The sequence below is a fragment of the Oreochromis niloticus genome, linkage group LG14 (assembly GCF_001858045.2).
Source record: "Oreochromis niloticus isolate F11D_XX linkage group LG14, O_niloticus_UMD_NMBU, whole genome shotgun sequence".
Classification (NCBI taxonomy): Eukaryota; Metazoa; Chordata; class Actinopteri; order Cichliformes; family Cichlidae; genus Oreochromis; species Oreochromis niloticus.
The window spans coordinates 18,792,620-18,820,202 of NC_031979.2; the positions used below are offsets into that span (position 1 = coordinate 18,792,620).

Below are 27,583 nucleotides of genomic sequence, written 5' to 3' on the forward strand. Positions count from 1 at the left end.
GAATTCAGTGGGGATGCTGGTGATGAGTCACCCACCCTTACTTACAGCCATGCTTGTTTGTCTGTAGAGAACTAATAACACCACAGAAACAAATGCAAGCTGTGTGTATTTGCTGTCACTTAGATTGGGCCATTATAATCGCTGGCAATAATTTGAAATACAATAAAAATGCTCTGCTAATGGTTTGTTAAGATACTGGTCGGAACCAGTTGAAACAGTAAATGGAGAAATTTAGGGACAAACACAAACTTAACACAAAAAAATCAGTTTTTGCTAAGTAAAAAAGATCAGAGGTGATTCTAGTTGATTTCGATTTTTATTTTCTTTGTTTTGTTGGTCTTATTTCAGAACACCTGGTCGGAAAAATTCTTGATGGTTTGCTCAAAAGTCTGCTCTCCACCATAAGTTTAACACTGTGCAGTTTACAACCACTCACAGGCCAGGCCTTTCTCATCAGTTTATTCAGTCTTTTGGTATCTGATGCTGCTCCACCAGCAGACCGCAGCAAAGTACACTGCACTTGCCACAACTGACTGACAGACAATCTCCAGCATTTTGCTGTGCAAGTTGAAGGATCTCATCTTCCTCCGGAAAGAAAATTCCTGCTCGTATAGCCTCTGTGCTGGTTTTCCAGTTTAGTCTGTTGTTGATAATAATGCAAAGCCACTTGTATTCCTCCAAGAAGTCAACATCAACATTCTGTGTCCCAGAACAGACAGACACAACTGAAATTTGGAGGCTCGGAAGCTGAATAGGAATCGGGACAGTCACTTGTGGAGTTCCTGTACTGCACACCACCAAATCAGACATGTCACTGCCCAGTCTCACATACTGCAACCTATCTGTCAGACAGTGAGTAACTCATGAGAGAGAGATAATTTTACTGACTTTCTCTGTGTCTTCTCTCAATAACAGCAGCTTTGTTCTGGTTTGATTTCTCCAGCTGTTTCCACATCCGGTCAGAAATCACAGTCAAGAGTTCAGATGTTTATCAGATATTGTTATGGGGCTGATCCACAGAGTTCATTTGACAGGAAGAAGGGGAGAAGCGCCAAATCAGTGAAGGTAGTGAAGGCGTGTAGACGTCAGGGTGCATGGTGAAGGAAGCCACAGATGGCTGTGAGCTGAACCTGTTCAAACTGTTTAGTTCATTTGCTCTCTCCAGGCTACCCACTGACTGCCTGCTACTTTAAAACCAATGATTTTCTTCATTACAATCAACACATCCTTCATGCTGTTTTGTAAGAATCTAGCCACCACCTTCCTTTTCTCAGTTTCACCCTTAGGTCATGCTCCTCTCTCCTTAGTTCGTCCCTGTCCCCAGACCTGAGGGCTTTCAATTAAGCATTTCTTTCAGGTCAACAGTAATCCATTGGTTATTGTTCACAAAGTAGTTGTGGCTGGTAAAATGGTGTGTTCACAAAATTTGATATATTCCTTCATGCTCTGTCCTTTAGTCAAACTGTGAACGTCTTCTCGATGTGGTGCACTTTAGCCTGTGTCCACAAAGCAGTCCTGCAGTGTCCCCATAGCCTCATTTGCCAAAGTGTTTTACTGTTTAAGAAGAAGAACACACTTTGGTGCTTTGGTCAGATCTGTCAGGGGATGGGAGTGCAGTGGCACTGGATGCTTTAGTAGCATTTGCCTACAGCAGCAATAACATTTAACAAGCAATAATATTTTGTGCCCTATGATCAACTGGCCATCTGTACAGGGTTTACCTTGATTCTTCTATGACAACTGGAATGGAATTTAGCACCCCTGTGTGACCCATCAGTGTTACATGTGCCAGATATAATTAGAAGCCATGCAGTGACTAACTCAAGTCATTCATAAGTGCCTCTTTGGCAAACAAAAGGTCTAAAAAGTATCTAAAAAGTATAAATGTCATAGGACGATAAAGTTAAATAAAAGTGCCAACTAAATATCCTTAACCGATTTAAATCTATTTCCCCAAAACAACCTATTATACTGGATGTCAGATCAACAAAATCTGGTAAATTTCTTCATATCAGCAGAAATGTCAGCGCTTAAAAACAACACCTAATTGCACACAGCATCATTTTGAGATAATTACACTACAGCTTTTTTTCTACAAGCAATTGTAAAAACTACCAGAAAAACACTGTGAATTTCTCCATCAGTTACAAATTTGTATGTTTTTGCAAAGTAAGACACAAACACACTGAGTTTCTTTGTTTTGCTTGACAGAATGATCTCTCCTTAGCATTAGGGAATCAATCAGCTGCTCCCAGACAGGGTATTTTTCAGTGTGTTTAGGCCAGATATTGTAGCAGAAAAAAACAGGGATTTCTACTCTGTGCAAAACAAAAAAAAAGCAAGAGATTCAAACACACTAGCAGCATTGCTTTGGAGTGTTTAGACTTCACTTATACTGGAGAGATCTGAAGAAAGCGGTAATTAGCAATGCACACTGGGGGAAAAAATCCACAATTTCTGAGAAGAAAACCCCCCCAAAAACAAAAACAAATCTTCACAGGTCATATTGACGCTCCCTGTGATGACAGCCCCTCGTGGTCCCTTGTGTCCTCCGATTAAGCCTGTGCTCTTCAGTCGGAAAGAACAAGACGTGATCAAAGTACTCCAAAGCCAGTGAACATAATGCATTTACAGCAAAATGGAAAACAAAAGAAAAACAATATTTACAGCATTCACATTGTAAATATCAAGGATGTGACATCACAAAGCAGAATTTACCAAAGGTCACACAAGCAGAAATGGATTAGTTGTGAGATTTAAAAACTAAGAGAGCAGTGTTATTACAGTCCCATCTGAAGCAATTTGCAACGCATATCACTACAGACACACATAATGGAAAAAGAAAGAGGCAGAGCAAAAATCAGCAGGAGAGAAACACCAGAAAGCACCACAGGTATAAATAAACATAACAGAAATGAAAATGAATAAAAAGCTAGTTGTCAGATAAAAAGAATGATTGTGGGAATGAGCAGGGTTTGAAGTGATGATGCAAAAATGCTCAAGATAAAGGTTTAGTTCTGTCTAATTTAAAAGGGATGTGAAACACTACACTCTAAAGGCTAATCTACACCAATGAGCCCTGCTCTCAAAAACTGACATATATCTAACACTGTCCGTGAAGCAGGATTTAAGAAATAAGCACTTAAAGTCAGTGTTGGGAAGGTTACTTGTAAAACGTATTCCACTACAGATGACAGAATACATACTCCAAAATGTATTTTGTAACATATTCCGTTACGTTACTCAATGATAGTAACGTATTCTGAATACTTTGGATTACTTAATATACTTTTGTGTGATTTATTACTATTACTGAAGGCTATTTGCGATACCAATACCAACTAGATTTTTAAATCTTAATATAAAATGAGTAACAGTATGGTGGACATTAGGTAAGGCTGCACTTTTTGCAGCGATCTCGTATAGAAAACTATTCTGCGCGTATATAAAACAGGTCCGCGGCTCCGAACCGTAGTAAAGGGACCTCTGGCTAATACGTCGGGTTCCGTGTCGGGCTCGTAACAAAAAACTAACTTTACTTTGTTGTCTGGGTCAACTTTGCTAGCGAGAGACAGAGAGAGGCGTTGAGAGGCTGCTTCAACGGAGCTTATTGTTTCGGAGGAAAACACGAACACAGTGTACAGTCGAGTCTTAATAGTAGCTTAATTACAACTGGGCTCGTCAGGCACTCTTCTTGGCTGCAGTGGTTATTATTATATTTACATACTTCCGTCTCCCGTTTCTGGTCAGTGACAACTCGTACTTTTCGACTCTCCCTTTTCTCCCTCCCTTGCGCTCACAGACACATAACGGGTATGGCAGTCCATTCTCCCTGCAGCACGGACTACACTGCCCATGTGGCTACATTCTTTAGGGCGATGCCTGTAACACTCTGCCTATTGCCTTCATATTAAATCATTTTTTGAACAATAATTTTTCATTATGCTGGCCGCAAGTAGGGGTGACATGGGCCGTGAGATTGAGACACAGGCATTAGAGCCTCTTAATGCATGTTTTGTTTGGGTTTTCACTGGCGTGGAATTACCAAATATAGAGAGGGCATACCCTAACATATGAAACAGGAAAAGACCACCGTGTAATCCATTTATTTCAACAAAGTAACTGTATTCTGAATACCACCCGTTTAAACAGTAACTGTAACGGAATACAGTTATTCATATTTTGTATTTTAAATACGTAACACAGGTACATGTATTCCGTTACTCCCCAACACTGCTTAAAGTTAATGTTTTAAAAACATTTTAGCACCATCTTCTGTCAGAACGTGACGTCATGTGGTTGGTTGGTTGCGGCTGATAGACTTACATTAGTTGATGTTAGCTAGCTAGTGACAGAATCGATAACTCAGAGGGAAATAAGGGCACTAAACCTTAAAATCAGTTTAAGGGGATCAGATTTGGGCTGCCCCTGGCTGCAACAGTGAGTTTTATGTTAAGAAACTGAGGATATACCGTCCGCTTTCACTGTCTGTCTTGTTAGCAGTAATTGACTGTTTGCTGTTTGGCTAGCTGCACTCGAAGACCCTGTTTGAGCCAGGTGGTAGGTGGTTCACTGAGTTCACTCAGTGTACCAAGCAGCTGATCAGCTGATGCTATCAGGACAGGTAATAAACTAATCTTTCTCTTCCCAAGAACATCCAGACAGTTTACAACATAACAGCCTACTATATGTACATGACATCACAAATATAACAAAGTTTCTTACAGAAGCGGTCGGGAATCTATGGAAGAGGATTAAGGCCACTGGGGGGGAAAAGTAGGGATGTCTTTTTTTTTTAAACTTATTTCTTAAATCCAGCTTCACAGACAGTTTTAGATCTATGTCAGTTTTTGAGAGCAGGGCTCTCAAAAGCCTTTATATGTGTTGCGTTTCATGTGCCCTTTAAGTCATCTACAGATTTAAAATATCCGTTTAAGCATTAAAAAACATTTCCAAAAACAGTCTACTCTTCAAAATACTCATAGTCACCTGGTGACTTGACTCACATGCCCCATGACACCCCAGTGAGAGTAAAGTAATGATTTTTAAAAAATATATCTGAATTTATAACTGAATTCTCTGAAATGTGCACTGATTCAGGCCCCAAGTTTGCTTTCACTGGCTTAACAAAGTAAGGTCTGATTGTAACCTCTGGGCAAGCAAATGTCATCTCACTCTTCTCTTAATTGCCCATTGAAGGATATAATGGCAGCCTCTGCCCTAGCCTCTAGCTAAGTCCTGCTGATATGATGTCATATCCTTATGAATTTCAAAAGAATATAATTTAGTATAAGGGCCTCAGGTGATGAATTTTACTCCAACTGGCAACGTTTGATCTCACAATCAGTAAGGCTCATTCCTGCCGAAGTAACACATAAAAAATGATATACTGTATGAACATATCTTGCAGACTTTGTATATGCAAGACAGGAAGACAACGCCATTAAAATTTGTATGGTGCAATATAATCCACTGAATCACCCTGGAATAAAAGGCGAATTAACAAAAATTCACTGCTGGAATACCACATGAATGAGAATGCTTTTAAAATCAGCCAACAATAACTCCTTATTATTCAAAACAGGTGAGTGGTTTTTGAAATCTGTATTCTGCACTGTATTCTATAGGTCATGCTTTTGCCACAAACATAGATGGAACCCATGTGTGACCATTCGTATATCGCCACTACATCAACACCACCATCAATCTGTTCCTTTGGACAATCCTCAATTTTTTATTAACCAGAATAAAAAATCCACTGCACTCCAAATCAGCAAAGTATCAATTTATGCCAATAATAGTGGGTTTGTGCCTGTGTGCACATATGTGTGCCGAAGCTTGTATGCTCACTTATCCTGTGTTTCAGGCCCTGCACTTATCCTGTGTCCACCATGCTTTCCTAGAGTACGCTGCACCATGCAATGGAGATGGATTACTCTGTCAGTCTTCCTGCAGAATCACTGAAGAGCATCTTGTGTGTATAATGTACTGTGTGTGTGCTAAACATGCGCATGTGTGCCTCTGCACGTGTGCTTACTGACTGCTTATTATGTGCATGTTTCCTTCCTTTTATAGCAGTGCAGCTGAATGTCTGTTTGAATAATTAACACATGTATTTTTGCTTAAGGATCTATTTAAGGGCGTATAAGCATGCACTCCAGTCTTTACTATAGACAGTAGAAAAATGCTTCCATTACAGCTCATAAGTGCATAAGTGTTCATGTACATAAGTGCATGCCTTTGTGGCTTTCTGTGTAACCACAGAAATGTATGTGCATGTATGTGCATGTATGTGTGTGTATGTGTATGAGCGTGCGTGTATGTGTGCTCATATGCCCTTTTGTGTGTGTTTCATGTTTTTGTCTTGAAGCATGCTCAATCATCCAGGTGGGGAAACCCCAAAAAGCTCATTCTGTTCATCTGGACCTAGTATCTAAAAACGCTACGTCCAGATGAACAGAATCAACTTTTTGGGGTTTCATATCTTTCTGCAGACTTTGCTCTATTGAGAAAACTGGGTTACTAACAAATTCATATCTACTCACCATTAACACATCATTGTGCTATGCTTTCCTGTGCTTAATCTCTGTATAATACTACAATGATTGATGGCAAAAGTGTACACTTTACACCTTCACGTCAGCAATATGTCAGCTGTCACTGAAACAAAACTGCACCTCATATACACCTATTTGTCTTTTCTCGTGTCACCTCCTCAGTAATAACAACCCATTATGCTTTCTTCCCGCTGAATCAAGCGAAAGAACAAAGTAAAGTAAAAAGGTAAAACTGATAGCCGAAAGCTAAAATCAAGGCACAGAAAGGCATGAAAGAAAGTGAATGAAGGACAGGTGAAAACGGTGGCGAGAGCAATGGAAAGAGATAAAGCTATAGCGAAAACAAAGTGCTCCTCCAGAATGGGTTATGTGTCAAAACCAGTGTTGAAGGCAAAGCTTTCATTGGCTGCAAATAACTTGGTGGGGGCCTGTAGCTAAGCAACAGCCAATGACACATAGATGGTAACAGTGAGGAGGTGGGAAGAATGTGTGTGTGTGTGTGTGTGTGTGTGTGTGTGTGTGTGTTATGCTTGTGGGGGTGTAGTGAGAGTGTGTGTATGGGGGCTGTGAGAAAGTACAAGATTGGTCTGGAGATCTCGCAAGTAATGAATCTGGAGTGTTGCCGTCAGAGAGGGTGAACGTGGGGGAGAGAGAGTCATAGAATGAGAGTAAAAGAAAGAAAAAAAGAGAGCTTGTACTTGTGTGGCATTCAAAGTACAGGAGCAGTGCAGTGTTCCACTGTTTATTTGTGTATGAGATACTATTTGCATTATTTATTTTCAAAACAACTAAAGAATCAATCCCAACCTTTTTTAAAAAATAATATTTGATCGCTTCTTATCAGTTTCAGGTACTCCCTAAAGTATATCCAGATTCCCTCTAGAGTCCCTCTTCGCACAACCAAGCTTGCTTTCTTTCTCATCTGATACAAAATCACGTCTCTAAAACATGTTTAACAGTCAGTAAAACCTTGATGAAAATATATATAGAGAGGAGGAAAAATGCTTGTTTTGAATCACAAAGTGCATATAAGAGTTTGGCAATTTCTAGAGTATTGAAACAAAAAAAAAAAAATGCCGTTAATCAGTGCAAAAGCTATTAGAGCCCCAGCTGGGTTTAAATGTGTTATTTAAATGGGTTCTTTGATTAAAGACTGAAATTAAAATGCTGCTGCCTTTTATGAAGACAGTCTATCTTGCTATCTATCTAGCAAAAGATAGATAGATAGTTTAGTTGAGGGACAAGGGCGCAACCTCTGTATAGCAAGGATCCGGCTTACCAAAGGGAGAAACTGAATTCCCGATGGCCCTGTTGTGCTGCTCTGTAGCTGACCCTGACCTTCCCATGGAGGAGAACAAGAGATGAATGAGACACTTCCTCTGTGGGCATCACTATTATTGTAGCCCATGAACTGTGCTGTTCACTCTCTGAAATGAGTTGGAAAATGTGTTCTAGTTCTTCTCCTTGCCAGGGCAGCAGCTGCCTCAGCTAGAACTTCAGATGTGTTATGTCTTTAAAAAAAAAAAGAATAAAAAAAACTGTTTCCAATTAAATTTGTTTTAATTTTATTAAAAGTTCTGTGACAAATTAATGTCTTGAATAATAATTTGGGAAAATTAGCTTATTCTAAACTGAGTTTGCAATTAAATCATTCGGGAGCTAACGATCTACTGTAGTAGTTAATTTTGTAATTGCTATGTCCTCAGATTACTATTTCAAAATGCAAGGCTTTAATTTGAATGAAAGGGCAAAAAAATCACAGTTTTTCTTTTAAACCTTTTTTTCAAACTTTTTTTACACTCAGCCTTTACTCCAGAGTCTGCCACAAGAACACGGAGTTATTTTAATACTTTTCTATCCAGATGTTTTATTAACCTCCTAGGATCTGGCTTGCATATATGTGGACAACACATTTTGGGACATGATATTTTGTCTAGACCAAAACAATAAGTTTTGCTCTACAAGGGCCTGATGTCCACTTACGAGGGCATTATACTGCCATTGCTTTAAAACAAATATCCGCAAATGTGGATCTCATTTTTCTCAGAAAAAAAATCATGTAAAAAAAAAAAATCTGGTAATTCTTTGTTCTTATATTCATCAGGTCCCAATCAGCCCAAATAGCAAAGAGAAATTAAAAATGCATGCCATGAAAGAGTTCAGGTATTTATAGATATGTACGTTTTCCTTTGTAGACCATTCTAGTGACGCTTATATAAACTCAACTTGGAGCTGATGTAAACAGGTCACATGCATTGTTCAACCAGAAAGATCAACCACATTTTCAAGTTTCATATAGTCTTGGCACAGCTTGGATTCATATTGCAGTCTGCAGACTTCTATCATAATATTTTATTGAACTTATAGTTACTGAGTGAGGGAGTCTTTAATGTTTAATTTCTGGTCTTTGTAGGACACATGAGTCTCCCAGGGAGCACAGAGACAGACCATTGTGCATCGATTTGAGTCCTACTCTACTGTCATCCTGAACATCCTAGGCCTTCTAGTAACAGCACAGTTGTGAGGACTGTGTCCAGTAGAGTACTTTCTTTTCAAAGTGATATTCATGAAAGCATTCACATTTTCCATTAGTAAGTGATCATTACATGTGCAGACATTATATTTCTGATGCTAATGATCAAATGAGTTCAGTAAGAGGGTCTTAACTTCAGTTTAATAAGCTTTAAGAAATATGTAGTAATTTATAGAACTGAAAGAATTTCAGTTGGCTGAGATGAACTGTCTCTTCAAAGGTAACACACCTGTCCTCTGACAGGTAATTCAAATCTGTCAAAGTACCGGATATGTTGAAAGCAAATGCCCCCCTGGGAACAGTGACTATGATGATACATATAATCCCTGCACTGTGCAAGTTAAATATACCACATGACTCCAAGCTACAAATACAGCCGTACAGCACATTCAAAATGATCTTTCTGAAAACCAACACAGGTTGCTGTGTTATGTTGTGGCAAGACTGAGGCATTCCTGATCACCTCCTTTTCTGTGTCACTAAAGCCCAAGGTTTTATCAAGTGCAGGGAATGTAGTTTCATCGAAAAGCTCCATTGTCAGATGTTATTTCTCAATTAGATGCTTTAGATGCATTTCCTTTATCTAACCGTTTGTTCATGAAATGTAAAGACTTCATAATCAAACAAGTCTGAATAGTTTTTTTTCTGTCTTAACTAAATGCATCCATCCCTCCATCTATGCAACATAAAAAAATACATACATTCTTTTTTTAATTATGGTCTCAAAAGGGACGGGATTGACTTTTTTCTAACCCATTAGGCCTCAGTCACACAAGCCTAGAGAGTGGTCTGAGGCCCTGTGATGAGACCCTGGTATAAAGATGTTGCCTTTGGAAATGGGGTGGTTGGAGTTAAATGCACAACTTCTAATTTAAAAGTGGTTTTCTCACTTTTTCCAACTGTCACTATAGTTTTCGAAAGTATTAAGTAAATGTTGAGTGTTTGCAGACAACTCATCATCTTTGATGTAAACTGATTTCGCCCAACATCAGGCAGCAACGTCTAACAACAACTACTGAGCTGGTCTGGGTATACACATTTTGGGGTTGCCAACTGTTCTCTAGGTCTGTGTGGCTGATGCAACATGACTGAATGTGAGTGGTTAAAGTCATCCCCTGATGACAGGTGATGAAACAAAGTCGTCCTGGCCAACCTCTACTTTCAGACACACACACACACACACACAGACACACACACACACACACAAGTACACACACACAAACACACACAGATGTCTTTCACAAATCTGAGCTGGGGAAAGTAACAGACACTTGCTAATGGCTTTTTGGTTACATGAGTCCTGTTGGTTACATGAGTCCTTATTTCTCTTAACTTTTCATTTTTTTAAACTCTTTTTCTCATCATGTGATAGTCATCCTCTGTTTTTTTTTCTTTTGGGGTTTTTTCCTCGCTTTTTTTCTCTGCATGGTTCTTGGACTCTCCTTTGTAACATTCTGTTCTCTCCTGTCAGCACGATATGTAATGAGGTGGTTGTGGCTGCCGGGACAGTGCATCAGTGCTTGTTGTGCTGTAATACTACCATAGCATCTGGTTTATTGTAATACTAACCATACAAACACACACACACACACACACACACACAGACTAAAGGAGTATAGCAGTTTTATACCTGCTTAACACCAATAGCATTGTGTTACTCTATTCTTTAATTACTTACTTAATAATTCTCAACTTTAACTTGTAATTTAATTTAATTAAAATTTTCTAATTCACATTTTTTAACTTATGGCAGCACTGTAGCCACACAGCAAGAACGTTCTGAGTTCAATTCCACCATCAGGCTATGGTCTTTCTGTGTGGAGTGCATGTTCTCCCTGTGTTTGCGTGGGTACTCCGGCTTCCTCCCACCATCCACAAGCATGCAGTTTGTGGGGATAGGTTAATTGATTAATCCAAATTGCCCATAGGTGTGAATGTGAGCGTGAATGGTTGACTGTCTCTGTGTAGCCCTGTGACAGACTGGCGACCTGTCCAGGGTGTACCCCGCCTCTCGCCCTATGACAGCTGGGATAGGCTCCAGCACCCCCCGCGACCCTGGAAAGGATAAGCGGAAGCGAATGGATGGATGGACATTTAAGTTATTATACTTTTACTTACCGTTATGCTAAGGAACAGTGTCCACTGTGTAGACTCAAACACTGGACAATGTGGCTGCATATGTCATTAACTTTTTATTCTTACTTTGGATTTTCTGGTGGAGTGGGGCTTGTAATAATGAGCCACAGTAGCTTTGACAAACTAAAAATGTGAAATTTTATTATTTCGAAATTTCTCTCTCATCTCCTTCTGCCCAGAGTCATTTCTACCCTTACTCCCTAATTTCATTGCTATGAAAAGCATACCCGAAAGCTAATCATGCAATAGCAAAAGACAGAAACAACATTAACATGACTTCTGACAGAGCCACCAAGTTAAGGGAATACAAAGATGTATAAGCAATTTGACATTAGAACAGGGACAGCCATATTGAAAGGAGCAAAACTGGAGACCTATGAAAAGTGAAATAACCAAAATTTAGAGTTACTGGATTTTGTACTAATCACCAGCATCTTTAAACCAAAACTAATGGTCACAGAAGCCACACCTCCCTAGTTCCTTAGTGTTTCATTTATAACCAGAACAAATATATAAATATGTGAACTATCAACCACAAGAATTCAGTCACAATCAGGAGCCCAAGCTAAAAATATAAATGGATTACCATATATTATTGCTATAATGAATAGTATACTGGACTGGATACCAAAATGCTGAAAGGAAGATCCCAGATTACAACATGGACAGACTGGGAGTTCATTGTCTGCAAAAGACATTATTAGACTACATTATCTTTTGTTTCTTTAGAAAATGCTCATTGCTAAATTAATTATCAACTTGGAAAGAGCTAACTGCAAGATTTAAGCATCAAGATTTAGCTAAAGTCACAAACTATGACAAAGACAATCATCTATCTATTTCCCTGTGGATGAAAATGCAGGTTTCTTATATCGTGGCCTTTGAGTAAAAAAAGAGTGATATACGGTTTTATCTATCATCTACCATATATCTGTTTTCTTTTACTCTTTTTTTCATTTCGTGCTTCCTCTCATGCTTTCTTCAATCTGCTCCTTCCTGTCCTTGTTCTTATCCTTATTTCCTCATCCTCTTCCGTCTGCTTTTTTAAGGTATTATACAAGCTTGGCGGCGAAAGATGTGTCTCAATTTGCAGATAGCAGTATCAAGCAGTTCTAATTTAGGGATTATGGTGATAGGAGAGTAATATTATTACAGGAGAAAGGTAAAAGGTAAAAGTAAAGCACAGATGAGAAGATTGAAAGAGTAGAAGACAGAAAGAGTAAAAGAAAAGAGGACATCAGACACATGGAGATAGGAAGCTGATCAGCATGCAACCACTGATGAGAGAGGTAAAGGTAAACGCAAAATATCAGGGAATGGTACGTAGAAAGAAAGGGGAGAGACATGCTTGCCACTTGGTAGTCATTACAGAGACGCTTTCTCCATTCAGGAGCTCGGTGTGCAGCTGTCGCTTCAGGGAACTGATCACATACACCCTGAGTCACAGACACAAACACACACACATATATACAAACACACACGCACACATGATTTCTATTACACACATGCACACATGCCTTGGGCTGTGCTTTGAACTGATCCTTGCCACTAGAGAGAGACACTCAGAGAGCTGGCTGATAATAATATTATCCTATGGCCTTCATATGGTAATATGGTTTTATTGCTATGAAGAAATATGAATATTATGGCTTTCACAGGCAGCTTAGGGAATTACATGGCTGTCATGGTTCTCAGCTTCAATAGAATGTTTAGATTCTCTATTTATCTAAGGTCTCTGGGTGGGAAATCTATTAAGTTTTGCTCTGATATCTGCAGGCATGTTGTATATACCTACAAGTATGGATAAAGACAAAATGCAAGACATGCTTCTCCACCAAGTAAAGGTCACAGTTTAGCACACAGACTAACACACTTCTAGATAAAAAAACAAAACAAATGAGGCTGTGTCATGATACAGCTGAATAAACTCAGATAGGATCATTTATCCCAAGATATTTGCTCATAAAATGCAAATAAACCTGGTTTGTGCAATAAAATAATTGTACTTTTAAACTATGTATAAATTTGTCTCTTTTTTTCTCATTTAGGTGGCCAAGTCCCATTTTGGTGGTCTAATTATCAGAATAAGGGCTTGCATTTATAAAATTACATTAATTCAGGCATAGCCTCTTGCCTTATATCATATTTTAAATGTATGGAGTTTTCCATAGTATCTGTTTAATGACTTTTGCATTAGGAAACAATTTATGTAGGAGAACTTGGAGAATATAAAGTGAATGTACTTTTTCATGGGAATTTTGAGAGTAAAGAACATGCTTGTAGTTAAAAGTGTCACATACATACAGCAGGGGCTTGAGCCTATCATGCATCCTGTATATATCACAGGTCTGTCGTACAATAGGGCTACCACCAAGTCATCCTTTACCATTTATTTATTTTATGTTATTTGTGTCTTTATTATTACAGCTGTTTTACTTCTGGCAGGAGTGTCCCTTGTCCATCAATGAGGCTTTCCTAGCTAGCTTGCTAAAGGAGTAGTCAGTAAGAGAAACTTTATCTGTTAACATGAGTGCTTGCTGACTTGTCAATACTAGCTCTGTTTTCCACAATGTTCACCTCAAAACTGATCCCAGAGCAGTGAAAGTAGTGCCAGGTGCAGCTTGTATTGCATGCTAGTCTACCATCAGTCTCTCATTAAAGACCACAGGTTTATCCACAATGCACACACAGTAGAAGCTAATGGCCTCTGAGCCTTATAAGCTCAAACCTTTTTCAATGGGCTATGGACGGGCCCATCAAACTGACAGATGCTACTGATTTCAATGGAATCGTAGTCAAGCAGAGTCAAGCCTGCTTCTAAAGACAATAGTCAATTATGGCCAGTAATTTAAAGAATGGATGCAAACAGCACTTTATGGTGTTTAAGATGTAAGAAGAAAGATCACTGAGAAAAGCTAAACCTGTTTTGTAATAAGTAAAAATAGCCAAAAGTATGGATATCACATGGTTTAAGGACACATTAATTAGAGTGTGTCATAAAAGTAATTAGGCAGATAAGAAGTAAGTTGTGTGACTCTATGTCTCGTACCACCAGCAAGTCAAAAGAAAGAATTGAATCTGCATACTTTGTCCCTATAGGCTTTGATGTTAAACAATGAATCTATAAAAATTAATCATCATAGAACTACTGCATTCACACAAAATTGCTGACTCTTTTATACTGAATAAACAATTCTTATTCAGTGTATAAAATCTAAATTAGCTGACCATGCAAAACTAAAAAAATAATGTAGAGCAATTTGTTATACAAAAAGGTAAATGGCCTTGCAAGAGTGTTATCTTCCTAAAGAAAATGAATTAAACATAAATAAAAAATGTACGACAAATATGCAGATCTGATGTGTTTAAAGTGTTCCTTTATTTTTTTCTAAATGCTGCCTATTTGAACAATATATAGAATGGATAATTATAGGTCTATATTTACTTCTTCATAGCTTTTCCTGTATAGCTTGTCATGTTCGTCTTGATAACTTCTGGTTTGTCCCTAGCAGTCCAAAGGATTAAACCATTCCAGAAAATCCACAGTAAGTCTGCTTTGGTAACAATCCCAGACAGTTTAAAAAAAATCTCCTGGCTTGGTTTCTGACAAAAAAACAAGACATCCTCAAATACAGGAAAACGTAACAGTAACTATACCAATATTCTGTTAAAAAAAACAAAAAAACTAACCAACCCAGACATACATAGATCTCTCTCAGGGACTTCAAAGGTATCCTTTTAAAAGACAACTCTCTGTCCTTTGTGAATTTCAACTGACAAACAGGAATCTGACGGATGAAACTGAATGACTATGTGCTCAGAGTATGTTTTTAATCATTGCTACTAAAAACAAAAACAAATAAATAAACACTGAGGTTATGCTTCTGTTAAGCACAAATACCCTAGTAAAAGACAATATATCAAATTTAAAAATATAATTGAATTTTAGATAAAGGCAGACATGTGGCAGCTAATCATCTGCAAATGTTTTACAATGATAACTTATTTATCTTTCATCCATCCATCTATAGTCCTTCTATCCTGTATCAGGGCGAGCAAGGGCAGTCTCCCTGCTTGGCGTAGCTGTCTGCCTGCCTAAAGCAGTGTGCCTAATATGTCTGCAACACAGGCAGAGAAAAATGGAGTAAAAAAAACACTGCTCTTATCACACAAACACACACAAATTACTTTACTTCCACATGTGAATTTGTGCACTCAAGGGCACATGCCTTGTTTTCCCATTCACTATGCATAAGAAAAGCAAGGCCTGCAGCATGTTGCACTTACTGCTGAACTTGGAAGTATGAGGAAGTAGCGAATCTAACAAAAATGGATGTATATGTGTGTGTGAGTGCATTCTAATGATATCAATTAGAGCCTAATGTAATATCCTATACTTACCCAATTTCCCAGAGGATCATTAAAGTTTTATTAAAGTTAATTGGCAATAACTGTTTATGTATGTTTCAGGTGTAATTAAAGCAAAACAACAGTGTCACAGCTCCCAAATGAGCTGCTTTTGCAACCTCAGTTAGCACACTTTAAAACTCTACAGTACAACAAATACCAGTTAAAGCTGTAGTTAAAGCCATGCCTACCTCTATCTGGTGTTCTGTGTTTTAAGACTCAACATGAAGATAAACTGAGGTGGCAGGGAGATGGACAGAAAAGCAAGACAGAACAGCAAGCTGGATCCACAGACCTGTTGAAAAGAATAGAAAAACAAGACAAGGTTAGAATTCAAATGTTTTTAGCGATATCCCCAGAGTTGACATTAGTGACAATATAAAGCCTTTATGAAACATCTAGTTCATAGAATTGTAGCTGAGTAAGTTACTGAGAAGTGTGAATGAATAACTGCTAATTATAATCTGCAGTTACTACGTGATTACACTTTAGGATGCCAGTGGGGCAAATTGACAAACACAATGGCGATTGGCCATCGGTTGTTGGTTTCACTGGGGTAATTTTTGGCATCAGTTTTGTTGTTCTATTTTGGCTAATTTAGTAGCCGCAGACACTGACACCGAACTGTGTCTGAGCTAAAGGGCTATTCAGGAGCCAGTAAGGGGATGTGCTGCACGCAAACTTTTGTGAACATCAGCAATCACAACACATCCCCAAATCCAGAGTAAAACTTAGCATGAATATGTTTTCTACATATTATAGTAATCCATCAAATTGTTTTTCACAGGCTTTATATGTGAGATTTTAAACACTGATACAACATCAAAAACATATTTGGAATTTGCAATGTATGCATGAGTGAATCAACAGCGCCTTTTTTATCTCAGTGTTTAGAGTCTCTGCTGCTGTCTTTGAAGAGATCAACGGGTGCTATTCTCCATTTAATTTACCTGTATTTATATACAGGTAAATTTATATGTTATACACTATATAAGAATTTTTTTTAAAAAGCTCATACTGATGTCACGATAGCTCAGTAATGTCTATTAGGAATAAGCAGGACAAAGAAGAAATCCAGTAAAGGGATGGGGTAGATGTCAGCAGTGTATCTGTTTGGTCTGTAGTCCAGTGATTCTGAATGTTGTATAAAGCACCTTTAAGAAATGTCTTATCAATACTACAAATGTCATTCTCAAGTAGCAGTACAGGAAAAGGGCTGTGGATGATCCAAGTCAGTAGGGTTAAACCTTGATGGATCATGAATGGGAATCTATTAAATACTTGCACATATTTAATTGATACTACTGTATAGACTAACACAGTCTATGAACTGGAGAGCTAAAAAGTAGAAAACTAGTTTCCTTTTCAGGAAGCTCTACTATATTGCTGTTGAAACTTTACTTGGATATCAGTATTTTCTTCATGCTATAGAGGGAGGCAGTTCAAATATTTTCTAAAGCGTCCAGCAACAGTAGTTAAAGACAATCCATTTGCCATTATAGAAAATATTGATTACCTTTTGCATGTGTCGGTTTTTTAGTACAAATGAGAAAAACCATGGTGGGAAGCTTAACTGTCTAAACCTACCACCATCTAATGCGGGTATGTGAAATATAAAACCTCCCACGGCTTTACTTTGACTACTCTGTAAACCTATTATATACTTTAACAAGCATCTTCAGTCACACTGTGTCTCAGCCATTATGAGTTAAATATACAGTAAATTCTTTCATATCATAAGAGGGAGGACTTCCTTCATTGTTACCCTATATTTTTTCCACTTATCTCAAAGTTAATCTATACCAAAAGCTTTCTAAACACGACATCAAGTTACCAATTACGCCCATGGCAAACACGAGCCTAGAAGTCAGGGCGTGATGTGAATGTTCAATGCTTTAACTAAAAATACATTTGGCATCATAAAACGTGGGCAGCGTTGCAGAAATTATGTCACTTTTTAACAATTCGTCCAACATTGATCAAAGTATTATCAAATTGAAAATGACAGTGCATACTTCTGTGTTTTGGTAGAGTACACAAACACACAGACGCACACATCAAACAGGACGTAGACACTTTGGCAGTCAGTTCCCAAGCCAGCTGAGCTAACAAGCTGCAGGTTATTAGAAAATCATTACTCACATCACAGGCCCAAAGGCATCTCATCACTAAGACATGGAACAGCAATGTGACACAACGGTGGGACAGCTGATCATTTTGCAGACACTCAACCTGACTTTCTTCAGATGGAAGAAGGCAGACCAAAAAGCTAAAATACCATACTAAGCTTTTTCATGCAGATTTGAAACATCATGTCAAAGAGTAACAGCAGCATAGAAGATATGTTTTTTTCTGTACACACAACATGACTAACACGTCAGTGTTGCAGTTTACCTGACTGCACACAAGCACACACAACGAAGGCTGTTTCACAATTAAAGCATTAATTATGTAATTTCATGAGCAAACCCCCCCCCCACACACACACACACACACCTAAACACACACACATTCTTGTTTAGCTGACTTAGTGAGGATATCTAAGAGTCATAATGCTTTCCCTAGCTGCTTACCCTAACCATCAAAAATCCATCAGAAAAGAATGCCAAACCTTACCCTAAACCTAACCATAACCTAAATGTAACCCTGACACATTCTGAACTTCAAAAATGCTTTCAAATTCGTGAGGACCGGCGTGTGTGTCCTCACAAGTGACTGTTGGTCCCCATAAGTATGGTAGAATGCCACTTTCTGGTCCTCACAAAGCTATATAAACAGACACACACACACACATGCACACACTTTTTGGATAGCCTCATTTTTTTATGTGGCCTTTTAAGCTAAACATATTTTTTCTTTTGTTTTTTTTGTTTGTTTTTTTTGCTTTCTTTAAAAAACACGATTCTACTAACAAAGCAATCAAAACAATAATACACAAGGGGATACTTTGCATTATGATATCCCTTACATCTGGTGCTACTCGCTTAAATGAGGTAGAAAAAAATATAGCAAGCTTTAGCTGAGCAGCTTTACAAAAAAAAACTGCAGTTCATTTGAAAGTAGCCAATTTTAATAGGCAAAAAACAGAAAAAAAAATCCTACCAGAAAATGTGTTAACTGTGATGAGTCTTCGGGGAGGTAAAAAATAAGCTGCAATCTTAAAGTAATAACTTCCCAGCGTGTATTTATAATTAGTAATGTGGAATTACGTAATTCATCTTATCAATTTAATTATTAGTAGAGCCCATTGAATTACACAATTCTGCTATTCAGTTGTTTAATTTGCTCCTTTTTTATTTTGATGAGGTGTAGCTCTTACTTCCTTGCACACAGTACTGTGCAAACTCACTGCAGTTTCTTGACATCAACAACTAAGGAAGGGCTTGGGAATTCTTGAATCCAGATTTCCCCAAATCTTGTCAAACAATCACTCATCCCTTAATTTTCCCATAATGTTGTGGTTGCTTTTCAAATAAACAGGAACATGTTGGCTGGATCTATTGAGTTTCATTTCATGCCGTCATTTAGATTCTCTGACCTTTCAAAGGGCAGTGTTTATTTTGCTCATCATAACTCAACAGCATGTGCAGTTGTGCTCATGTACAAATGCCTAGAGTAAACAAAGAATGATGAAACAAATACAAAGAGAATGGAGGAGAACAGAACACAATAAATGAAGGTCATAACACTAACTGGATGAATTAATTCAACCTGATCCTATAACACTGTATAATATGTTCCTTCCCGAGTTGTCTTAAGTTCCAAAGATTTAGGGTAATTACTGTTATTAATTACTATAATTATGAGTATAGTATTATAAGATTCAAAAATATCCAACTTAGAAATAGATAGTACAGAAAATAAATGATGATGCCTACCAACAGCAATATCTATTATCTGAAATGTAAAAGACCCACATGAGTCATGTGTTTCACTATAATTCAATGTTAACATGGATACATTACATTCTAAATTACATTCTGAATAGCTTGATGCATTTCCACATCGGATTTGGAAATATACTCCTCCCTTTGTTTATTAGAAATTGTTTATTATCCGTATACTCAATTACATGGTAGTTTTTAAGATAAACCTATTTCAAACTTACCATGAATGACCTTTAGGCCTCATGCTTTGCACCTGCCTTATTGTTTTATCTGAATCACTGCTCGGCTGTTTTGTATGATCTTGAGAGCCATTGATATTCTGCTTAGTTTTCCTCTATATTTAGCATCTGCGCTCTGCACTAGCTATATTATATGGTGGTAAAATGACCTGTCAGTGAGTTGGAGTGCATATATATGCGTGTGGTTTTGGGTGTGTAGGATCATGAATGAGATAGGGAAGAAGCAAAGTGTGTGTACAGAGCAGAAAGGATACAAATTAGCATCTGTGAGGTGTTCATGTGTTTGTGCTTGGATGTGTGATGGCTTGTGTTGGATCATTCTGTTACCCCCACACAGGTAGTCTGGAACAGCTCTCCATCAAAAGGGTCAGATCCTAATACTCTTACTCTAATACGAAATGGAAACCATTTTAACAGAGACACGCATAGCTCTAACAGCCTACATCCGGTTTCCATACCTCTGATGACCCAACTCCTCTGAGCAGCCCTGTTAATTAAGTTCAGTCACCAGCCACACCCATTAACAGCAGCTTTCCCTGATTGATCCTTGCACTTGGTAAAATGCCCATTATTTTATTGGCCAGGATAATACGCCTCAGGGATCTGTTAATTCTATGGCGTAGAACAACCTATTAGAATCATTAAAACAATAATACTCATATACAAGCTAGTGCACAAGTTCACAAAAAGATAGTTTCAATATTTACTCTGTATATTTTATTTACTCAAAAAGAGAATGTCCGCTTCCTCAAAGTTAAGAGTCTAACAGGGCAAAGTGAGCAGAGTGGAAACAGTAGGTATAGTTAGCTAAATAGTTTAATTGAAGGCGATGGTTAATCCTCCCGCGTTCCATGCAAATCATCAACTCCTTCATGAGACAGTAAATGACTAATGACAGAAGTCTTCCAACACAGTTTTTCCATATAAATATATATTTTTTCACACATACACACACACACACATACGCAGTTTTACATTTTATTGAATGATGTGTTACTTTGACCATAAAAAGGATGGGTGTTATATTTCTATTACCACTTTTTCAGGAAGGTGAGCTGGTGAATATCAAACCTTTTCACAGTTCCAATCTACTAATAATCTAGCTTTTGAATATAATTTAAATGTATTGAATTTCCATAATTTGTTGAGACTCACAGATGAATTGGGTGGATTAGCTGGGATGGTGTTAGTATTAGTAGTTGAAACTGGTCTGACTGGTATGCATCTAAAGTAGCTTAATTACGGACCTGCATTGAATTCATTAATAAATTATTAATTTTTTTTTTTTGTGAAAGGTTTCCAAGACCAAAAAATGCACTAAAACATATTCAGTATTCAGTACAGAGGAGGTGAGCATTACTCAACTTAAAATAGGACCCTAACAGACCATGAACCTATAATAAAAGACATTTCGTTCTTTCTATCAATGGAGTGTCCTGCTTTCATCTCATTTTCTTTGCTCTACTCTCTTAACATTTCTCATGAAACACATCCATCTCTTCTTAACCCCTCATTGTGTAAATGCACTCTTCTTTCTCTCATCCATTTCAGCCTGTTTTTAAACCACCACTTCCACTCCCCCACTGCTTTCCTCCCTTCTTCAGATGTGGTATAATTATCTGGTCATCATTATCAGAATCATTCTGTTTCCTCATTATAAACCCATCTGCTCTGCTTTCCAGTCCAACCAACACAACATAAACACGCAGCCATACAGATACTGATTCATGGGCATACTCTTATCTGTTTTTCTGTCTCTCTCCCTCTCTCACTCTCTGTCCCATTACAGTCTCATCTGCTAAGCCATTTTAGTGACTGCACATCAGAGTAACTGGTCCGAGGTAATTATGTTGAGATAGAGGTAAAGATGTTGGACTAATTTACTGAGATCCATCGAGGAATGAAAAACTGTTGAGTAACCTCTCTCTCTGGTCATGATGAAACTGAGCCAAAAACACTTCTTCTTCTTCCTCCAATCCCAATCATTTGTCTGTAATGCACTTACAGTCATGTAAGTTAGACAGTTTATTTAAACATATTTTGAAATTAGAAATTAGTGGAACAATATGTGTCATTTTAAGTCTTTAAATAATAAATTACAACTGGGATAAGTAAACTCTGTGATCAGCTGTCAGTCCCCCAAAACACAATTGCTTTGCCTTGGCTGGTGGGATAAAGTATTATCAACACTAGCTATCACAGTACAGAGGAAAGAAAGTGCCTGGGTCTTTAGGTTCAATTTTGTATTGTTAGGGGAAATACATGGTACTAATCTACTTGTCAAGGTGTGTAAGGCTGGAAATAAGAAAATGTTATTATTGACTGCAGTTCTAATGGAGGATAATGATAAAATAGCAAGAAAGGAAGGATAAAGGTATAAAATTGCAGACAGTTCTTCTACTGAATGACAAACACCAAACAGAATGCAGAAGAGATGAAGAGAAACTGCTACCATGGCTCCCATTGGTTTACTAATCATGCATTTAATCAACAAATGCTCTTTTTATCTTGAGAAATCACTGACAATATTCAAAATGCCCTCATTACACCTACTTTCGTGTTCATCAAGTCTAAATTTGATTGAAAATAATAATCTCAAGCATGAGATCATTTAAGTTTTGATAAGGTAAGCTTAAAGTAAGCGTGTACAGACAGCATCACTTGAGTTTAAGCACCAAATTCTAAAATCTAATTTATTTATCCTGCAATGCAGTCCTTAACACACCAGGCAACATCTGTTGCAAAATCGGGTAAGGTTGTGGTTAAGCTAAAACTATAAAATGCATGTCATACATTGGGGACGAATGACAGTGATGAAATAGACTGGTGGAGCAAAAAATATGGTGTGTGAAACTCATCTAAGACACTGGAAATTAATGCCACTGTGATGGCCTTTAAAAGCTCCAATTTATACTTGTCATGTAAAATTAAATATGTCAATACTTTGTTTTCATTTTGTTGATTATGGCTCATTGCTCATGAAAAATCAAAATCCAGTACCTCAAATTATTAGTAAGATAAACCAAAAAATTAAAGGGAAAAAAAATATTTTTAGAAATGTAAATTTTTGCTAAATGTCCAACTTCACTGTAACTAAACATACGTTGAGGATTCTTCACTTTATTGTATCCATTTAGAATGACATGGAGGTGATCAACAATATAGGTGCTGGTTGAGGCTCAGGAGGCAGAGCAGGTCATCTACTAATTGCACTGGTTTGATTCCTGGCTCCTCCAGTCTGTGTGCCAACTATCTCTGTGAACGATGCTGAAACACGAGTAGTGAATTTCAGATAGACAACGCTTAGATATACAAAAAAGTGTTTGTATGAATGAGACATGTTGTATAAGGTGCTTTGAATGCTCAAGTAGAAACCATTTATTTTGAAGCCCAGGTTGTGGCGCCCTTCAGCTTGTCTGTATTCTTGGTGTTAGTAATAGCTTTGGCACTGTGGGGAGGTGCTAAATACTACTGAAAAAAGGAAATCTCCATAAATCTCATCAGCACATGGAAACATGAAGCTCTGGTAGGTCGTTGTGTTGACTCTGGATTTATTGGAACATGCTTCCCTCAACCCCAGCCGGTCATGGCAGATGGCTGTCCCCCCTGAGCTTGATTGTGCTGGAGGTTTCTTCCTGTTAAAAGGGTTTTTGTCCTTTCTACTATCTCCAAGTGCTTTCTCAGAGGGGGTCATATGATTGTTGGGGGTTTCTCTGTGTTATTGCAGGGACTTGACCTTATAATACAAAGTGCCCTGAGGGGATGGTTGTTGAGATTTCTCACTATACAAATAAAATTGAATTAAATTGAGCTAAATTGCTTCTTTCCTGAATAGGCTGCGTCATCTCTATTGCTTCTGTACCTTTTCTACCACACTTTTCTCTTCCAGTAAACTTAGTAAATTATTACACATTGATACAACACCCTGTGAAATGGCAATCCTTTCACTGACTGTGTGTTGCTGCTCCTTTTGGAGGGTGTTGGGGATTGCCATCTGGAAAACTATAAAATCAGTAGCCATCCCCAATGCCAGTCCACTGTGGTTATAAGTACTAACGTAGACTGACAGGCGAAATGATATATTCTAGTAAGGTGAAATGCTGAATTTCTTATCTTTTTATAATCATGTGGCTGAAACTTATATGAGATATATGACCAAAATAAACACATATTTCAGATACCATATATTGAATAATTAATATACTAAATTTTAAGTTTTTAAATACAATAATAAAAAGTAATCGTAACATAAATTTCAATTTTTTGAAATGCAGTATAAAAGTTGCCTCTGATAATTAAAACAACAAAAAAACTAAACTTTGTAACTGCCAGGTGTTTCTGTACACATCTTAACTGCAACAATCTGACTGGTTCCTTATCTCTTTGTAATAGACCAAACATAGTGGCAGTATTAGAAATCCATTTCTCTGGCGGTGTCGGAACAATATTCTATTGCCTTGTATAAACTGCTAATGATGGCCTATATATGCATAAAAACATATCATCAAACAAGACGTCCTCATTCTTTCAGACACACACACACACACACACCCACACACACACACACACACAGACAAGCACACTGTGCCCCAGCTGTGCAGGAGATTAGAGATTAGAAGGGAGGAAGGGATGGATCTATCTAAACACAGCAGCCTATAATATAACCACAAAGATACATCTCCAAACATTTATCTTACAAAATAGTAAGCGATAAGTTGACAATGTGCATTATGTCTGTTCAAATTTGTGTCTGCCTTACAGTGTAAAACATACAATAAACCTTCTACATTTTGGAAAACATTTGTATCATGCTCAGTGTATGAGTATGAGCATGATAATGTCACTTTGGCTTTGCTGTTACAGCATCTCCAAACAGTTATTTAGAGATGTTGCATTTTTAATCCCATTTTCTTTGTGTCATGTTGTTGAAATAGAGTAAAAGCACCAGATTAGGCATCAATGTTGTTTGATGCATCAATTTCCACTATTCCTCAATATAAGAAAATAAGTATTTTTTAACCCTCTGAGGTCTAAGTTGTCATATGTGCTAATGCTAACCCTAATCCTAATCCACTTTGGGAGACCAGCACCAACCACTGCTAGCAAATGGTGCGTTCCAATATCAAACTTAAACAAAGCAATGAATCCCAAATATATCTCCAAAAGTTGAATCTGTTCATCTGGACGTAGCGTTTTGTGGGAGAAACGTTTCGTCACTCATCCAAGTGACTTCTTCAGTCTCAGCTGACTGCAGGTTTCCCCAACCCTTATATCCTCTTGGCACTTAACTGCGTACACTATGTTACTCTGTTTGTGTCGGGGGACCCGATCCTTGGGGTGGACCAGTTTTTGGCGCAGCGTGTTTTGGGGTTTAAAAGCCACAGAGACCCGGTGTTTAGAAAAAATGCGTCTCAACTGTTCCAATACTCCTGACACATATGGGATCACTACAGGTTTTCGCCTGGGCAGCGGTTGTCCTTCTCTCCTGGATCGGCTGGAGCTTTCTTTAGGTGCCTTCCCAGCTTTGACAAAAGTCCAGCTGGGATAACCACATTTACTCAGGGCCTTCTTGATGTGCTGTTCTTCTGCCTCCCTGGCCGCTGTGTCAGTGGGGATGGTGTTCGCTCTGTGTTGTAGCGTCCTGATGACACCCAGTTTGTGCTCCAGTGGATGACGAGAGTCAAACCTTAGATACTGATCCGTATGCGTAGGTTTACAGTACACGTCAGCTTTTAGATGTCCCCCATTACTGATGGAAATCTCACAGTCTAAGAAGGCTAACCTGCCACTTTTCATATCCTCCCTGGTGAATTTGATGTGTTGGTCCACTGAGTTAATGTGATCCGTGAAATGTAGTACGTCCTGAGATTTGATTTTCACCCAGGTGTCATCCACATATCTGAACCAATGGCTTGGTGGTGTTCCAGGGTAGGATAGCAAAGCCCTCTTTTCCACTTCTTCCATGTACAAATTGGCCACGATGGGTGAAACTGGGGAGCCCATGGCACACCCATGTTTCTGCCTGTAGAACTGACCCTTGTATGTGAAGTAGGTGGAATGAAGACACAGTTCCAAAAGCAAACACACTTGGTCGATGCTGAGAGTGGTCCTGTTGCTGAGGTTGGTGTCATCCTGTAATCTCTTACGGACTACCTCCAACGCTTCCGTGACTGGGATGCAAGTGAAGAGAGATGTAACGTCGTACGAGACCATGGTTTCATCTGCCTCCATAATGACATCTCTCACCTTCTCAACAAAATCCAGGGTGTTCTGGATGTGGTGTTCAGAGCTGCCCACCAGCGGGTTGAGGATCGAAGCCAGAAACTTGGAGATGTTATAGGTGACCGAGTTGATCATGCAGACAATTGGTCTTAAAGGTGCACCCTGCTTATGTATTTTCGGTAAACCATACAGACTTGGTGTAGACTCCCCTGGGTACAGCCTGTGGTATGAGGTCCGGTCGATAGCCTTGTCTTGTTCTAACTGCTTCAGACAGTCTATGACCCTCTTCCTGTAGCCACTTCCTGGGTCTCGTTTCAGGGGCTCATAAGTATTTTCATCACTGAGTAGTGACAAAATCTTCTCATGATAGTCTTTCTGGTTAAGCAATACTGTGCACCTATCCTTGTCTGCCGGAAGGATGATAATGTTGTTGTCATCACTAAGTGATGTGAGTGCCTTCCTCTCCTCCATGGTGATGTTGGATGCTGGGGGCTTTGCATTGCTGAGACAGGCCGAAACTTTCGTCCGTAGTTGCTCTGCTTCCACTTCTGCAATATTGTTGTTACGAATTGCTGTTTCCAAATATATTTTGAGACAATCTAAAACATAACACTAAATTCTACACATTTTTGCTTTTTAATGAACTATTTAACAACAAAAGCATTATTAGCATATCATACTATCTGAAACACTTGTGTGTTATTTACAGTAAAATGTGTCCACAGCATAGATAACAGAAGCATGGTTATTTTGTGGCTTTAATCTATTTTCATAGTTGAGGACTAGAACTACTGACCATCCATCAAACTGTCAATAAGGATTAAAAACTGGTATATAGTTTCAAGTCCGCACTTTAGACACATCTTGCTGTAGATCATATCTGAGTTAAATGCACTGGTGCACTGTTGACTCCAGAGTAGTGTGCAAAAGTCTTGCGCCACCACTCATTTCTTTCTATTTTGCTTCCAAGAAGCCAGACTTGCTGGTGATTTCTAAAGTGATATTGAGCAATAGTTCCCCAGGCTTTCTGAAGTTTTTCCTTGTACATGCCAATGCCAAAGATAACGCAGTTAAACATAAAATACAAAGTGATTCCCAAAGAACTATTAGCCAAAAGCATGTCTCAGCATCCGGTGCAGTACGCCCTTAAAAGATTTGAGGAGAACAAAAGAAGAAGTAACAAGCCTAAAAATTCTCTACAGTAGATAAGCAGTATCTAAAAGTCATCTTCTTGAGAAATAGGAAAAAAATCTAGCCAAAACCTGACACAGGACCTGAGATGCACTTGAACTTTCAGTTCATCTATCTACTGTTCATCAAAACCTCATCAGAAATGGTCCGTGGAAACATGGATGTCAAGAAGACATTCGTAAGGAAAGCAAACAGGCAGAAAAGGCTGAGGTATGCCAAATAATACAAGAGGTGGATTGAAAATTGTTGTCAATAGGTCTTAAGAAGTGATGAATTCATATTAAAGGAAATTCCTTGGTTCAATTCATGGCCATTGCATGAGTTTCACCTGGGTGGGTGATGATGAATCAGAATCTACTACATCAGCCTTGACTCTTCTTTTCTCCAACTTTATGGAAATGCAATACAAAA

At 38.3% G+C, this 27,583-nt stretch overlaps 1 protein-coding gene across 3 annotated transcripts in view; it reads right to left on the reverse strand.

Annotated features, from left to right (window-relative positions):
• zgc:172282 (leucine-rich repeat and fibronectin type III domain-containing protein 1-like protein) overlaps positions 1-27,583 on the reverse strand; it is a 169,045-nt gene that overhangs the window by 77,117 nt on the left and 64,345 nt on the right. For all 3 annotated transcript variants that reach the window (XM_019345405.2, XM_003441630.5, XM_019345407.2), the window contains exon 2: positions 15,825-15,928. The gene's annotated coding sequence lies outside the window, so the exon portion shown is untranslated. The remainder of the gene's footprint in view (positions 1-15,824; positions 15,929-27,583) is intronic.